We start from the raw sequence: 18,626 nt of genomic DNA, 5'->3' as shown, positions 1-18,626 counted from the left end.
AAGCAATTCCCTTTTTATTTTTATTATGAATCAGAAAAATGAAAAAAGACACCCTTTGAGTAACTTCCCTATCTTATCGTAACTGGAGTTCTCGAGATGTATGGCCCCCTCTCGGTATTTCACGAGCTGCCCTCCTTCCCTTCTGCTTCAGATCTTGGCCAGAGTTGATAGTTAATCCACCCCACCCCTTTTAAGCCCTGTCTCTCAGTGCAGAGCAATGAGGAGGCACGGACTGGACAGGGTGCAAACGTGGACCAATGGACACTGCTTGCAAGAATTCTTGTCTCAGGCACGTGGAGCGCATGCATACCCACGCTGGAATATGCGGAGTGACCAGCACTCGAAGAAGGGGAACTTCACACAAGGAAAGAACTGGAGTTGTTTCAATGCTGGTCCCTATTATATATTTCAGCGTGGTGACAAGCAGTACTCCCTTCCTCTTCCTCAGTAAGGATGAAGATGGGATTGCTGCTTGTAGAACAACTGCTCCAAAGGATGCCTCAGCAGAGAGATCTCAGACCCACGGCATAATGTCTTGTGAACGTGTGGCTGGAACTCCACATTTGCTTGCTATTCGCAAGGCTGCGACCTCTGAAAGTGATGCCACCGAGGCAGCTAGTCTACAAGGGTACAGAGCCCTTGGCCGGTGTGGAGGAGGAAGCTGTGCCGAACTCAGACGGAGGCTTTCTTCTCTACGGAGTCCCTGTCTGGGGTAGAGACCGGACCTGCGATGTGTTCAGCCCTGGTTAAGATCAGTCTGGCAAATGGGGTCACATGGGTGCATGCCACCACTTCACCCAACAGCATCAGGAAGGAACAAACTATTGCTTGAGGGCCGAGGTGGATTTGGACAGTGATGTTCCTCGAGGGTAGAAGCCCCGTCTTACGGTAAGTATGGTTTGTCCACGGTTGAGTCCAGAGCCGCTCCAAAGAACACGCCGCCGGCTTCACCTGACGCACACTAGAGTGACGCTGACGCCCGAAGGACCGGCACGGGGTCAGCGGGGTGCTCGTTGCTATCTGTTCTTGGTGGGACTGGCCCTCGAGGAGCCAGTTGTCAAGGTAGGAGAAAAACATGTTAGTTGCCCTAGGGGCGATCGGGGCTATTCACAAAAGTTGTAACACTGCTTCCAGCAGTCTGGTTTGCAGCTCATACATCTTTCAGATGCACCTGGCTCACAGCAGATTCACTGTACGGCGAGCACAGATTGCTTTTGTCTTTGGGAAAATAGGCTGCAACCAGTCATGATCGTTCAGTGACAGGATAACTGCAGCCAGTAGAACCATCCTGCATCTTGTACGACAGCTGTTAGTTCTGGAGGCCATTCCTGGAGCTCAGACAAGAGGATGGGGGGGTGGGGTTGAAGTACCTGGAGTGTAAACTTTCATCTCTCTTCCATAGGTTAGTCCACAGACACCTTGATCCTTCTAGGTGTCTGTGATTAGGGCTACCACCCACTGGCAGGGGTCACCTTGGTGAGTGTGGCATGGCTGGAAGTGGCTAGGGGTCAGCCTGTCAGAGCTCTGCTAGAGTTGGGGATAAGGGAGTAGTATTGGTGACTGCATGGTGTTTCAATGTCTTGCACGGACACTGTGGTCCATCATCATCGGGGATTCCAGCGGGAACTCTAGAAGGGAGCAGATTGTGGCTGTGCCAGAGGAGAAGTGGCTGAGTCCTTAGTGTCTGGACCAAGGATGGAGGCTCAGGTGTGCGCATGCTCCTTGACAGCTCTGCTGTGCTCAGAGGATGGCTTCAGAGCACAAGCTCACAGTACCATTGGTACCTGGAGCACCACATTAACTCTGCACCCTGCGGGGAGGAGCGGGGGGAACTGCTCTCCTCTTTGAGGACTTACGAGCAGATTGCTCTGCTCTCTTGCAGCTTGGTGGACACTGCCACCGGTGCTGGGCCGTGAGTTGGAAAACAAGGGACCCTTGTATCTGATCAAGCACCTGGGTGCTGTGGCAAGTCCCTTGAGTACAAACCCAAAATGTATATGAAATTTGCGTCTTCCCTCAATGTGGAGGATATGCACAACTTCTCACTTTACCGGGGGGTAGCGTGCTATCTGACCTATAACAGGAGCTAATAGTGTAATTGTCCAAATAAAACAAGAAACAGAACAAGACAGATAACCCAGGTTTTCACCTTAGTGATTTTACAATATATCTTAAGTTTGCTTGCTCTAAGAAACTGGTTTTTAAAACTACATGCAAGTTCTCACCCTAAATGTGGTGATCTTCACAGGCCAGATGCCCTTCCAGCCTGGTTTCAGTTCTTTCCCCTCAGTTCAGTCTTTGCTGGAAACAAACTGTCATCTTGGGTGGGGTCGCAGCGGAGAACTGATGACCTGGATTACCTCACTCCCCACCCTGAAATAGGATTTACGTAAGGTGGGAGTCCTTTGTTTCCTAGTTTGATGCTTCCCCTCTTCCCTCCCCCCCCCCCCCGCATTCTGTACTTTTCCACACGAGGCAGGATGGGTTCCAGTATCAGGTGACATGGTCACATGCCTGTGTAGGGCCCTCGTAGCCATTCTTCACATGCTTACCCACACACAGTCTTCCTGTGAACCCAGACCTTCATGAAAAAGTCAAAATACATATGTTGATGGCCCATCACCAATGGACTGTAAAAGCCAGACAACTTCAGATACATCTGTTATGCCTGTAAGTACAAAAAAGGACCCTATATAAGACCCAAAAATTGGGACTGTCCCTATAAAATCAGGACATCTGGTTGCCCTATTAACCCCCCCCCACACACACACATGTCCCAATTTTTCACATTTGCTGTCTGGTCACTCTAGTTGTACCTGAAGCGTTTGGCTCATAAATTGGGTGACGCCCCTGCTCTTTCTGTATCTGACAGAGTAACAATTTATCTCACATAGGAATCATTATCCATTTACTGAATGTATTGATGAAGGCTGGCGTCTGGAAATCATATTCTTATCACTTTCTGTTATATCTCTCTAACATTGGAATGTTATGAAAACAATCCTTCCACAAGTTGAAAACTGACTTTCATATACTGACGTGATTATATTATCTGCTCAGGTCTGCATGTTACTAACGGATGGTTAAAGCGGTGAACAATTAAGCAGTGCAAATGGTATATTCCTGAGGTAGACATCTTGTGCTGTTCAAGAGTGCTGGGCGCTGGAGGGATTTGGTTGTGTGACTCACGCGTGGCCGGGGGAGCGTTCATGCAGAGAGAGGCACCAATCTAGCTGGGTGTGGGGCTCCCCGTGCAGTTGTGCTGAGTGATCACAGTGCCTGGAGGGGCTCGCTGCTTGTCACTAGCAAAGCATTGTGAGAGACACTTATCTAGCCTGGACTAAGGGGGCACAGCGGTCCGACAGTCCCAGGCTGTATCCTGGGGATCCCGTCACAAGGGGTGGGCAAGATTTGACACCTGGCCCCCTCGGGATAAGGGCCTTTAGGCAAAAAGTCTTACGTTTAGCAACATGTTAAAACGTGTCAGTTAGGGGGAAGAAACCTCCCTGCTCCCCTAAAATGATCTACATTTAGAAGAGGAAAAGACAGTAATAGTCTGGAATGGAATCCTCCTGTGTCCGTATATTTTATTCTCATCTACCATTTGCAAAGCGGGAGGAATATCCAGTTCTGGTTGGATGGAGCACATGCATACTACACAGTAACCACTCAACCAGCACGTGAACAACTGGCTAGGTTACGAGTAAACACGCCACAAAGCAAGGTAATGCAAACTGCCCTTGTTTGTACAGGATGGAATTTAGTTAATAAAAGGGCCTGGCGTTGCTAGAACAGATAGGTCTGAACTTGGAGCTGGTTCCAATTCACAATGTGCAGCATGTAAATCTCAAGAATGTGGTGGAAGGTAAGGTTCTAACATACATACTGCCTCTGTGCCTAGAACCTGCTTGTGCCCTTCAATATTTCCATAAAGGATTTGATCTACGCTAGGACTGTTCAAGGCTGTTTTTGCGTTACCTTCTCATCCTTTCCTTATAAGGTACGCTCAAACAAACACGTGCACAAACTTTTTCAGTCTTTTCTCACATCTATGTAATACCAATCAGTCCACAGCTACCCCAAACTTCTGCGGAAAGCAGAAGAAAGAGCTCACACTGCCACTGCTCTTCTTTGTTTTTCTTTTCAAGAGCCTACAATTGTGACTGCAGTGGGGCCTCTGTTGTCTTCCATATTTTTATTGTTCACTTCTGTACTCCCTGGTGTGCTATCCAATCACTAAACAACGAATCTGGGTATAGCCTTTGTACTGTGAATATCTATATCTCTCTCTGACTAACACAGTTTCTGTGTGTGTGTGTGTGATATTTACCATCTCCTTCACCCCTGTTTTGTAAGTAAAACTAGGAACAGGCAATGACGGGTATAGTCTGTCTGTTGTATAATCCACTCTACACCCCAAGCTGCTGCAGAGTGCACTGTTTAAGAAAATTACCCCACTTTGCAACAGTAGATCAAGGACCATGGAACTTCCAGTGCAAGGGACCATGTTACTGTGGGGTGTGTCCTGTATTTAGAAGAGTCTCTAGAGGTGTATGGTTATGGGAGGCTGTACCTGATGATGCACCCATAAGACTTTGTGTGTATACACACACAAATTCACATATAGTTTGTCTGTCAACAAATAAGCTCTCTCTCACAGTGATGCTGCAGGCTGCTGACAAAGAGATGTAATAATGCACTTTATACAGTATATTTCTAGTCCTTTAGATACATCTATAATTTGTGATTAGCATCAACAGAGTTAGTCTATTTACAATGCCTGTCCATGTGAGATACACACACACACACACACACACACACACACACACAGATTTACATGTATGAACAGTTTTTACAAACTAAACTGTGTATTTATAGATGATTTATAGATGATGATTATATATGGATTATAGATTATATATGGATTATAGATGATTATGTAATCATCATCATCTATAAATCATCTATAAATACACACACACACACAATCATGCATGTAGTGGTGGTCTTGTGAACAGGTCTGGCTAGAGTGCTGCTGAGTGCAGCAAGGAGTACTAGACAAAAATTAATCTGTATAAGATTTTAATTTTTATCAAGCACCTGGTACAATGTGCATACAAGATGTCAGATTGATATATAAATTGGTTTATATATCAATCTCAATCTCAATTTCTGCATTAGTTAATATTTCCCTGTATAATTAATACACACCAATAACACACTATGTTTGATGTTACAGATGAGGTAATTAACATGTGCAGGCAACTACCTAAAACAACAAGTAATTTGAAGCACACATTGAGATTGAGGTTGTCTGTAATTTAGCAAGTAGTTTGTACATGTGGTAAACATTAAACGCATACAAATCCATTAAAAGTTCACATACTACATTAATGTAGTTTTATTGCACTGTTACACCTCATTGTCAGGAATACTGGTACCATCTTTACAGATTTTTATTTTGTTAAATACTTAAAGTTACTGAGACATAAAGTTTCACAGATTAAGTTGTACTAATATTTAAAGTGTACATCACAACACCAAGTTTCACAGGTATACAAAGTAGATCTGATTAGAATTTAGAACACCATTTCATACTTAAAGCACCTGAAAACTGATAATTACAAAGTTGTAAACATCCGTATTTTGTGAAGTGTAGTAAATCTGGGTATGGATTATCAAATACATGGATTGGTTTCTAGATTGTAATGTAAAACAGAAACATGTGATTTACGTTGACAATATCCGTTCATGAGGGATTGTCAAACGTTTAGAATATGAGAAATGCACGTTTGAGAGTTTGGTTGTTTGCATCTGTTTTTATTAGTGTTTTCAAAATATTTGTTAGGTTAAAATAATGTACCTGATAACAAAAACATGTTGATGTCAAAAACACAAACAATCTCTTAGATTTGGCATGAGATTGTAAGTGGGTAATATAATTTGCCTCCTTTTTCACTCAAACAGGTTGACCTAAACACAGTGTTGTTTAAACTATGGTTTGTTTTCATGTTTTAGTTTCTTCTCTCTCAGCTCTCAAACTGAGAACAAGATATCAGAAACTTTGAGAGAGAAAATATTTTGTATGAGAGATAATCTTTCCACATCTCAGAGTAAAACATCTGACAGGAGAGGTCAAACGAAAATTTTCATCTTTATTTTCTCTGATTATTTGTAACACGATTCACATTTGTTTCTAGTTTCTTATCAACAATAAGATATTTATTTGTCTTGATAATGTGACAAGTCTAAATCTACTATAAACGTCAGAAGTGTTTAAGATGATGATTATTATCTTTGTCTGTGACATTTACTATTGATCCTAGTAAATTAGCATTATACATTAATCCTCACTTCAGATTTGTTGTTTTCTAATTTAGCTGATTAATATGTAGTTACTACTATAATCATGGCGATAATCCTAACAAAATGTCTAGGATGGGTGATCTAGACATCAGATCAGTCCAGTATTGTATTGTGTTCATGATTTGTTCTGTATAAAGTTGATTATCAGTAACGTAAGATTTAATGTAGGGGGGAGGGATAGCTCAGTGGTTTGAGCATTGGCCTACTAAACCCAGGGTTGTGAGTTCAATCCTTGAGGGGGCCACTTAGGGATCTGGGGCAAAAATTGGTCCTGCTAGTGAAGGCAGGGGCTGGACTCAATGACCTTTCGAGGTCGCTTCCAGTTCTAGTAGATAATTATTACCTATTACTAAAAGTGAACATATCTCTAGTTATTAGATTTGTCTATACCTATCACCACATAATCTAAGAGAACTTATTTGTCCATGACTTTCCAACCTAAACTGTAACGATATTCTATGTGTTGGTTGTAACAGTTCTTTCCTTGATTCAGATGGACAATAACTATCTGGTGATGTTGTTATCCATTAGTTTAAACTGTTCTGGTTGGTTTGTTGTTTGATACAGATCAACTACAGTCTATTATATTTATATCAGTTGATATAGATTCTCCAACAGATTGTTAATTTCTCACCAGAGAAGTGTGATTTGTTTATTATGGACAGTTCAATATCACACAGATTTACCTACCTTATCGATTATTGTCATCTAACAATCTGTATCAAACAAACACTCGTACACTCATCTGTTGTCTGACAAATGTGACTCTAAATAAAAATTGTATATCACTTTTTGATCAACTATACAAAGACACCTTTCAATAAGGTTACGTTGTAAAATATTTTACAACATTTGGTCTTTAAGTAAGTAAGTTTTTGTGATCAAGTTAGAATAGCCTATTAACCTAAAACTAAATTTATCTAGTATGTTCTCAATCTGACCAAGTGCACTTAGAAATACCAAGCAAGCATTATGAAGTAAGTACCTTGTTGTTAGTAAAATATACTTTAAGTTTACATGTTGACAGTTATCTGGTAACTTGTCACAAAGTTACAGAGATCAAACAAGCTAGCAGTAAAACAGTAACAAAGATCATAAGTGCACTTTAAGATCAAGATCATCTTTTAACATCATCCTCTCAAGATATGCTTCATGTTATTTACAGGATTGACATATCCAAACTTATTTACTAGTAGAGTTGTAATTTTGGCTGTCAATCCTGTAATCAGCCAAAATTGTAACTATTTTTTTATAAATATTTATTACCATTCTGATTCCTCATGACAAAGTTAAAGTTACATGTTCGTGAAACTATCTTTAAAATGTTTGGTAAGTCACTAAGTTAAATGGTAAGTATCAATTATGACAGATCACTAGAATTTAAAGAGTAACAAAGTTTAGAAAGCATAAGTCTAAGTTGCTTTAGTCAATTTCTTTATTCAATCATTTATCATGTGAAGTGCACTTGACTGCTTGTTAAAATTTGAAGTGAGGTTTGATCAAATTTGAATGTAAATAAAAGTATCTTCTGATCTTCAAATTTTAGTATCCAGAATCTTAAAAGGTGGAATTCATCTTACAAAGTTTAGCATAACATTACTAAGTACTATCTGATTAATTAACATCTTTTTCCACAACATCAGTTTGCTGAAGTTTCTCTTGTCATAACCACTTTGAACGTATTTGAATATTATTCAACCAGAACAGACTATTAATCTCTTGACACTTGGATACTACTATCATTTTTTGAACAAGATGACACTTGGACAAAAATATTTTTGTCCAAGTGTCATCTTGTTCAAAAAATGATAGTAGTATCCATCAGGTGATCTAAGATTTAAGTTTGCTAAAAAAGTACAGGTAGATGGCATTAAAGTGTAAACTGTTTGGTATGTACACAATTGTAGATTGTTGAATCAATTAATAACAAATGTAACTTATTCCGTTTCATTTGACACGTTTCTAAATCTGATTCCATGATAAATTTAACTTATCGTACTGTTGTAATTATTCCATCTAGTGATCTGAAATGTACACATACTATCACTTTAGTAACATGGAATAACTTGATGGAATAACTACATCACTTGAATGTTTCAGTTGTTTTGAGTTAGTTGATCACAAGTTTAACATACGATCTAATGAACTAAACGGAATGTTTCTCAACATGTTTCAAAGCTGGATAGTAACACAACAAGCTGATTTAATCCATGTTCAAATACAAGCGTAGTGTTGACCACTTACATTAGATGTGACAAACACAAAGATACTCGTTGACCACTACCAGGCAAATTAAGTGACTAAGTTTGATACTCTAAGATTTACTAACAAAAGTACACACAAGAACTGAGTGTTCTCCAGAGTTGAGTTAAATGTTAAACTTATTGTACCTTGACTGGCATAAACAGTAATTGTTTATCAAAGATCAAGGTAATACATCAACTATAAAGCTTTGAGATTGATTCATGAGTTGCCTGTCTCAAAACAGGTTTGATCAAACCTGTTTTGAGACAGGCAACTCATGAATCAAACAATCTTTAGATTTAGAGAAGTAAACTCTGTTCTGAGGTAACAAAGATTTTACATGTAAACATTAGATTAGGAGTTCATCCTGTTGGAGTCCATGCATCTAGATGATCTACTTATGATGGTCAGAACAAGAAGATAAACAACAAAGTAGAATCTGCCTACATTTGTTTGGCAGTACCTCCCATAACTGGAATATCTTCCCATAAGGCTTAGTTACATGGCACAGGCAGCACAAAACATGACAATCTCTGTAAAGGTTATGGTCTATTATCCTATTTGAATAGATATTTGTGTACAACCTTGAGTACAAAATCAAGCAAGTATTAAGAAGCTGATCAAATGTCTCAAAGCTTAAGTAACCTTGCAAATTCCTTCCTAAAGTACCCGATCAGGAAGCGCTCGGGGAACAATGCGTCCTGTACATCACCATGTGAAGTCTTCCTGGAATCTTGGAATGCTCCACTTCACGGTCTTTACAGGCAGAAGCCCTTGACCTTATGCCCATGCATGATCCACATATGACTTGCCCAGGTGACTCCAGAACTCCATCTTGGAGCTGGACTTTCTCTTGTGGGTGGAGACCCCCACTCCTATGCAGTCTATTTAGGCAGCGGAAGATTAAACCCATGAGTGACCCCTCCATTTTAAGAGAGCCTCCGCACCCCCACCTCACTCCCCCGGATACTTGGAAGAAACCAGAACAAAGGGGTGTGTAAAAGGGAGCAATCACTCAGAGTTCTCCTTTTACCCTGTAAAAGGAGAACTCTGAGTAATACAGAAAGTAACATCTGTGCATCTCTCTCTGCTCCCCCAGGTAAAAACTGTAGCATTTATTTTCTTATAAAGAAAATCCAAATGAAACCACTTAAGTTCCGTATAGCAAATCTGTCTAGTGATTTCAGTTTTATTTAATTTGTTAGAACAGTCACCAAGCAAAATAGATTTGTGCCTTTCAAGATAGTGTGTCTTCAAACTCATCACACTAACACTTTGTTCACCCTCTATATGTGATGGCTTGGATCACTGAATGTTAACTGTAACTCCCTTGGGAGCTGCCACCTAATGTCCCAAGACAACCTCTGCTCCTGTTTTCCCTGCCAGCTCAGGACTCAGACACTCCTGTCTGCTCCAACAGACAGGTTGCTGGACTCAGCAAAAGACTCAAGGTCTGAATTACATGCCCCAAAGCTGCAGGTTTATCTGAAAACAGCTCACAGAAGTGTGCTTGTCTTGAGCATCTGAGTACCTCAATTTGGGTTTAGACCCCATTGGGAGTTGAGCAAAGAAATGAAATCTTTGTTCTGTCTTATCCATTGTTCTTGTGTTTTAGCCTGGGTCCAGCAGACTAACTGTTTAAAGTGCAAAATCAACACAGATTCGTTTGGTTTGAAAGTTTGTAAACTCTGCTAATCTACATCTAATTGAACTCTGTTATAGTTCTAAATGGGGCTCTGTTACACAGGCAAACAAGGTGTTCTGATATCTATCCAAGATCTGTACACTTAGTTGAGAACAGTTTTTATCCAAAGGGTGTTAGGGTGTGCCTAATTTGTAAAGGTCTCACTTACATGTACACTTGCAGCTGTACAGCGCTGCCACAGGAGCGCTCCTGCGGCAGAGCTTTGAAGTGCGAGTGTGGTCACGGCACCAGCGCTGGGAGAGAGCTCTCCCAGTGCTGTAGGTACTGCACCTCCCTGTGGGGATTAGCTTACAGCACTGGCTCCCAGCGCTGGGGCACTGTTTATACTGGTGAAACTTGCTGTGCTCAGGGGGGTGTTCGCACTTCAAGTGAGAAAGTTGCAGTGCTGTAAAAAAAAACAAAAGTGCCAGTGTAGCCAAGGCCTAAGATTACTAGTTTGTGCAACACCCTATCTATCAGTGCAAGGTTTGCGATAGGGTGTTGTCACCTTCAGTGCTATTGTGTTGTGAACACTATCGCAAAATCTAAAGTTTGTAATTATTTTGAAGTTGGTGTTCAGTACTAAAACTCTAGAACAAATCTCATCTACGCCATGTGTTTTGTGTTCTCAAGTGTTCTGTATTTGTGTTCAAGATTTCTGTAGTAGCATTTTACTTCCACACTAACAGTTTTAAGATCTTAATGATCATTAACGTGTTACAGAGCTAAGGTCGTGTTCAAGTTTTTTCCAAACCTTGAAAACACTTGACTAAACACTAAATAACAAATCTAACACAATATGTGCACTAATAATGTAGGTTGAGTCAATGAACTGGAAAACTAAAACTACACTCAGTCAACCTAACCTACATTAGCACTTCTAACTAATCTCTCAAGGAAAGAAATTTTCCAATCATTACTAATGTGTGTATGGCTTCTCTCAAATTCAAAAAGTCAGATATGAGACAGGATCTTAAAGTTCAGATTCGAATCTGAACTTTTAGGTAGGTAGTAGAGTAGTAATCTACTCTTAACGAACTTCAAAAGTGAAAAACTAGGATCATCTAGCTTCATCTTAAATATTGTTAAACTGACAAAGTTAATGTTAAAACGAAGAAACAGTGTCAAGACTAGTATTCCACTTCCTACTACCCTCATCTTGGATCTTAGAGATCTAAACTAACTATGTTACACTACTTGTGTAACATCATAGGTCGGTAGTTTGCTGTAGTGTTTGGTCGGTAGTTAAGCTGTGTTAGTTAGCTTATCAAGAGGCCGCAAACTAAGTTCAACTAACTACCGACCTATCTAAACTTACTTTGGGTTTTCACTACAGTTGTTAACCTCTACAGATTCTAATAACCTAAACACTAAAGATAACAAGTTCTAACATTTTTCACTCTCTCAAGTAAATTGTAGATTTTAGTGTAGAAACTTTAGTTTCTACACTATCTCCAGACCTAAACACAAAGTTTTTGTTAAGTGTCAGAGAGTTCAACACACTTCAAACTAAATGGTTTGTCTTTGTACACACTGACACAGATTCTGAAGTTAACGTATTTAACTGTTACCGTTTATTCTAGTTTTGTTTTGTGATTCTCTGACAGATTTTGTTTGAGGTATATGGTAAAAACAGTACAGTTGATCTGAGTGTCAAGTGATTTTCTGACAACAGTGAAATATTTAGTTTGCAAACTGTCTGTTGTACCACTTTGTCAAAATGTAATACAACTCAGTAGTGTTTGACTGAAAGTACACTAAGACAGTGTGTTCAGTTTTTCTGTTATTGGATTCTGTTGTCAATCTTTGTCCCCACTTAGAAATCTCACTTTAACAGGTTTGTCACCCCACCCTCAAACAACAGTTTGTCAGATATTTGCAGTCCCGTAGGTAAGAATCATGCTACCACAAACAAACACCGACAAACTACTGTGAGTTTCTCAACCTGTTTTCAGATTCTAACTTTTTGTTCATCTCTAAGATTCAGAGCTAAATATGTAAAAAGTGTTAACCACTACAAACCTAGCATATCTGAGAAACGTGAGTAATCTACCTGTGGTTACATCTATTTAACAGATCAAGTTTGTTAGAGGATTATCTGGTAGTGTGTTTACTGTCTACTGTGTACTATCTGTCTGACAGTTTCTCGAGAACAGTGTGTGTGTGAGATGTCTCACACACTACAACATAAATTAAAATCTGTCTACTAGATACACACACACACACACACACACACACACACACACACACACACACACACACACACGGAAAATAGATTTGAAAACAAACAATAGTAGATAAACAACTTTTACTGCATTCATGGCAAGAAATGAGTGGCATCTAAATCTGGTTAATCTCTTAGTAGATGCTGTTCAATGGAATCTAAAATAGCAGATTGTAACCGTCATTAACCATTCAACACAAGATGGGTAAGAAAGCTGCTTGATTAGCAATCAATTTGGGTGCTTGTAACCTTTGCTTTTCATTCCTTTATGTTGAACTCAAAAAATTAAAGAAAGATTCTATAATTGGTCAGAATATCTTCAAACTAGTGTAACCAATTTAAGAGTTTAAAGCTTGTCAAAGATATCAATCAGATATTTGAGTGTCAAAGAAAGATTTGCTAAACTCTGATTGATTCTCACTTTAATAATCTTTACATGTGGGTTAGTGTAAACTTTTTCTCGACTAGAAATCACTTTTAGTCAATTTTTAGATATCTGAGTTACTCTACCATTAGTGTATCAGATCACTCAAAAACAGGGGTTGTCTTTGAGTTAAGTTACAAAGTTTGGGTTTGTTATCAGCTCTTACTCAGAGTTGGATTTTAGGGTGAGTTAGTTTTCAGATAACTAGCTTTCTACATCTGAGTGACGTCTGTTAACAAAATTAACTCTACGCGACAATTAAAACATCTCTAAATCTTAGATTACCCGAGTCTTTAAATGCAGTCTGTTAAGTTTTATATCTTGAGGTTAACCCTAACCTTCTAGATGTGGGTTTTTAAAGGATTTGTTTGAAACTCATTTCTAAGTTTCTTTGTTTGAAAAAACCTTGGTGTGTAAACAACAGAGTTGAGGTTTGAGAGGTTAGCTGTTGGAGTCAGATATCTAAACAGTTTTCAAGCTGTTAGGAGTTTGTTTCGGTTAAAAGCAGATTTATCAGCTATCACTTAACTGACAGATGTTTCATAAACGCAGATTATCAGTGTTCAACTAGTGATGGTAAATTCAGGTAAATCTGTGCTGTCAAAGTGCAATCTAAAACCGATTACCGTTGAAACGGTAATCAAACCTTATAACAACCTGGTTGTAAGTGTTTGTGTATCATGGTTTGTGTTTGATCTAAAACTGAGAGGGACGGATTGATTATTCCAACTAAAAAGTGATAATCATCAAAGTTGTATGTTACTCGCTTAAAACAAAGGTAAGGGGTAGTGATTTAATCAAATAGGCATATCTAACACTTTAACATCAAATAGTGATGCAAGCAGCTGGTCACCAGAATCCAAATAATAAAACCCAATATGATCAGCGAGTGAGGCAACAGGAGATTCAGGTTGGTGATCGAGTTTTGGCCCGAAATCTTGGACTACAGGAAAACACAAAATTGCAGATCGTTGGGAGTCACACCCATACACTGGTAGATCCCCAAGTTTCTTCTTTATAATGTATCGCATACGTCCTGAGGGCAGTTGCGGCCCCACCAAAACTCTCCCCCGGAATCATCTGTTACCTATAGGACAAGTTGCCACAGAAAGAGATGGTGAAGGGGAAGAACCCACACTAAGCACTCCCGAGGCCTCACTGTCCCAAGCTGTGGAGACCCCCCAAAAACATGATGAGGAAGGCTCAGTGCAGGCAGAGAACCCTGTACCCTAAACAGCCACTTTAAACCCAGATGCACTCAAATTTGTGCCTCAAGAACCCATCATCTTGCCTCCATGTCCAGTAGTGTCACCTCAGCCAACACCCGACAGCCAGCCTAGATGTTCCTCTAGGGAAGGGAAGCCCAGGTGTGTGCTGATGTATTCCCCTAGATGATCACCCAGTGACCTACAGATTCCTGGGGTGCCACGGGGGGCGAGCTGCCTCATGGGAAATGTGTTCCATCCCACAGGACCCTGGGGGATGGATGATGGGAATGCTTCTGATGAATGGGGGCCCTGGGTCTCCTGCTGGGGATCCATGGCTTATTATTTCTCTCCAGGGGGGGAGAGAGAGAGGGAGCATGGCTGGCCCTGGAGAAGGAGGCAGAGAGAACCTGCCTGAGGCGGACAGGCCCGATCAGGGGACAGCCCAGGACAGGAGCCCGGAGCAGCCCTGTGCCGGGAGGAAATCGCCCAAGAAGGACAGGCCAGAGCTGGACCCGGGATCACGGCTGCCCAGAGACGTGTGGGGCTGTGAGTACTGGGGCTTGTGACTCTGCATGGGGAACAAGGAGGGAGGCTGCTAGCTAGTTAAGTGGGGAGGTGGTCGCTCTGTGTGGCTTTGCACAGAGCGGCAGAAGAGGGCACCGGAGGGGTTTGCTGGGGAAAGTTCACGGGTGCTCCTGGTCATCTTCGGCGCCAAAGACTCACCACCGGACTGGAACTTTGCACACACAGTTCAGGAGGCCTGAGCAGATGCATTGCTCAGTGTCAGTCTGGAAGGGCAGTGCTACCGCTGGGCCCGTGGGGTTTTGGTTTGAATGCAGTCCTGTTTTACTGCTCCCCCTACATTTCCCCTTGTTGTTTTTCTCCTCTCAGCCCTCCGTACTTACACATTTCCTGTTGGTTGTAACAAGGGAGAGGTTCCTTTACAAATGGATGTTCCCTCTGGGGGGTTTGGAACAGGTGCCCCTGGGGTGGAAGGGATTTCTCCTGCTGCATTCCTGTGCGTGCTGTCTCTTGGCCAGAGCTGCCTGCAGAGCAGACTCCATCTTTAGATACGGGTTCTTTCTAACATGGCCACGAGGGCACTAAAGTTTAAGATTTAGCGTTGTGTTTCTCAGAGTTAGATATAACTACACCTAACTTTCTAAGTATTCCAGTAGTTTATCTTCTAGACACAAAACTTCTGTAGTCAACAAACAGCGTCCAATTAACCTTCACAATAAGATAGTAACCATCTGATAGACTTTTTCTATCTGTTCAGTTTTGGAGTATGTTACGAGATGCACTTGGGTGCATCTCTGTCAATCCAACCAACACCTTTCTAATTGTTGGAACATTAAAAACCCACCAAACCCAAATTCCTCTAACTTACGAGTTCCAACCCTTGTTTAGATAACAGTCAGATTTAAACTTCAAAGAATTGTGTGTTTAAGTTTAAAAACCAAAATCTCAACTCTGACAAAGAGTTCACACGTGTGTTTATTGTACAACAGAACGATTAACAGTTAGTTTGTAGAGTATACACTACACAAACTACATGAAACAGTCCGTGTGGTTAACTGAAGACTGTTTAACGAAAACACCACTCTCTAAATCTCTATCCAATTGGTTAACTGCTGATGGCTTGAAACACTAAACTCTTTAATTAGTGATAGAGTTCCATGATCCATCTCAAGAAACATGTTGGACTTAGTTTGTTACACTAGATTTTATAGTACGTTTCACCAACAGCAACATGTAATGTGAGCACCATGCAAGACACATCACAATCTAATCTAAAGATAGTTGCTAGTTCCGTCTTATCTGAGATGAACTAGATTGTCAGATAATTGATTGTACTAGAGACACTCATGACAGTGAGTGTACGGTACTGATGATGAAAACTAACAATCACTCAGGGTTTACACTGAGGTCCAATCTACTAAAAAGTCCCAGTTTGTCATGTCCGTGAGTTTGACTACTCTATGGTACTGAGTTTAGATCAGTTGTTCCAAACTCAAGTAAAACTTTGTTACTCAAACCCTTGGCATTAGATGATGTCAAACACTTACAATTGTAACAAATCTCTACTCAAATACTAATCATGAATCTAAACTAGAAAGTGTGAGGAATCTTTGACAAAGTTTGCTCTGCTTTGATTAGGAGTTCAGTTGAAATGAATCTAGAGTTCCACTTGTTCCATTGTTTCCTTAGGTTATGTGAGTCAATTGGATTAACAGATATTGTAACTGCTCTGTATAGTACTGATTCTTATGAAACAAACCATCGTAACACACTCGGGACTCTGAACTAAATGTTCTACTCTAATGTGATTCATTTACTTACTCTACAGATTACAGATTGATGTTAGAGTAACGTTTGTTTGAACTGAACGTTAGAGTATGTAGTTTAGTTTGAACTAAACATTAAACGAACATTACATAAACGTTTGTGTTCAGAGTATACATTTAGTTTAGAGTGTTTCAAACACAGTTAAACAGTGTATTCACCATTTCTTTGAATTTCAATGGAATTCTATAGGATCTTAAGTTCCCTTAGTACAATTGTGTACAGTACAATGCAAAATCTGATGAATCCGAGGTAAAAGTTTAGATCAAGTTGTTACCATACAATCGAATCTAGAGTATAGATTCAAGACAACTAGAATTGGGTAGAGTTTGAGTTTACCTTACATCTGATTTGATTTACTGATGTTTGCATTTGAATCTTTGATCTAGACAGTTCTCAACCCATACTTGTTTTGATTTGAACTCAAACGTGAGTACAAACAGTTAGTAATAACTCAGTACCAGTATCTGTATGACTCTACCTCTGATCTATTAAAAAAAATCTACCTTTTACTGTATAAAAACTCACCAATGGGGTTTTGATGGCTACTTTGTACACACTGGAATGCGATACCTAATGTGATAGATGAGTTTACAAAAGAGTCTAATGTGTCACCTAGTCTCAGTTTCAGGCAAATTCAAAATGATCAACCCTCTTACTCAAGTTATGGTTCTCTAATTAGACAAAAAACCTTGAAATTTATAAGTTAACGGGTTCTTGTCAGTTTACTAAAATTGTTTACACACTTTTAATCTTAGTTTGACAGTAATTTGCTCATGCAAAGTGAGTAAACACAACTAATGTGGTGTTTTAGAGTTAGAGAACCAAAATCGAACTCTAAACTGATTGTATATCTTGAGATATACAACCGTAATTTGTGTAAACTTTAAATTTGTAAAAATCAGAGTACACAAATTTAGTTATACAAAAACGCTGACAAACTAAATTTGTGTACTCTGTATACATCATCACATTGCGAATCTGAAGAGGAGTGTGATTATCACACTATCCAAAACAGCTTTTAATGCAAGTTTGATAAAACTAGGTTCGAGTTTTTGTAAAAATAATTTAAAGTTCAGAAACTGAAATCTCAGAGTTTGGGACCTGATAAGGTCCCAAACTCTGAGTTTACCTAGATAAGTTTCACTTTGATTAGTTGATTCTAGTTGATCTGATTAATGCAATCAAAGTGTTTAGTTGATTAGTTGATAGAGATCAACTCTAACAGATGATCTCAGTTTCATCCGTACTCTTTGATGCAATAATTACATAAAACTCATGATATTAATTAATAACTAAATCTATGTGTTTCACCTGTCAAACTGTTTCAACTGAATCTCAAGTTTCAATTTAACTATTAATAAAATCTGATTTTTCAAAAGTTTATGTAAACAATCAAGTGTAAAATCAAAGTTTGGTTTTGTTAAAGTTTCAACTAAAATCTATCAGGGAACAGTAACTACATGTAAAGTACACTACTTAGTTTGATTTTTGTTAAAACTTGATTGCTACCTAAACTTAACTTTACACATCATATCATTCTAGTTAGTTGAATCTAAAAGAAAAACTCCAGAATTAGCTTTAAGCTACCTAACTTCACATCTTTCTTTACAATTAAGTTAGTTACTGATTAAGGTTTACACATTTGGGTTGGAGTTTAAACTCTACACTTGACATACTTTCTAAACCCAAAATCTAAACTCAGATTGTAGTCAAACCTCAATCTGATTAAAGTTCAACTCCTCTAATCTATTGATGCGTCCAACACTAACATGTTTTTCTCTGTAACATGGTGTCAAAGAAATAGAGTTGATCTAGATGGATAATTATTGAACTTATTAAGTAACAGGTAACTATCCATCAACAAAACAAAGTTTTAAGTTAAAGTTATTGAGTTTAGATTGTGCTTTGATTGATAGAATCAAGTAGTGTTCATCAGATAAAATCTGCTTAATGTGTTGAACTTTTGAGTAAATCTGATTCTAAGTGTTAACACATCAAAATTAATCTAGATTCAACCACAACGTTAACCAAGTTTACTCTGTTTGATTGTTTGATTTTGATCAATAACCGATTGATAGTTCATCTAGATGAACTATCAAAGTTCTACAGTTTTTGATCAAATCAATC

At 39.4% G+C, this 18,626-nt stretch overlaps 1 protein-coding gene across 5 annotated transcripts in view; it reads right to left on the bottom strand.

The window, feature by feature from the left end:
• The window catches only part of LOC120399464 (indoleamine 2,3-dioxygenase 1-like), a 54,588-nt gene that overhangs the window by 17,018 nt on the left and 18,944 nt on the right, over positions 1–18,626 (bottom strand). The window contains exons 1-2 of one of the 5 annotated variants that reach the window (XM_039527713.1): positions 2,553–2,604; positions 2,226–2,373 (exon numbers count right to left, since the gene is read on the bottom strand). The exons of 3 other annotated variants lie outside the window; for them this stretch is intronic. The gene's annotated coding sequence lies outside the window, so the exon portion shown is untranslated. Of the gene's footprint in view, positions 1–2,225; positions 2,374–2,552; positions 2,605–15,055; positions 15,087–18,626 lie in introns of those variants that run through there. One more of the 5 variants, XM_039527715.1, reaches the window with a different exon arrangement.

Source organism: Mauremys reevesii, linkage group 2, assembly GCF_016161935.1.
Source record: "Mauremys reevesii isolate NIE-2019 linkage group 2, ASM1616193v1, whole genome shotgun sequence".
NCBI classification, from domain to species: domain Eukaryota; kingdom Metazoa; phylum Chordata; order Testudines; family Geoemydidae; genus Mauremys; species Mauremys reevesii.
Note: the sequence above shows the minus strand (reverse complement) of the source record. Positions and strands in the feature narration are given on the sequence as shown.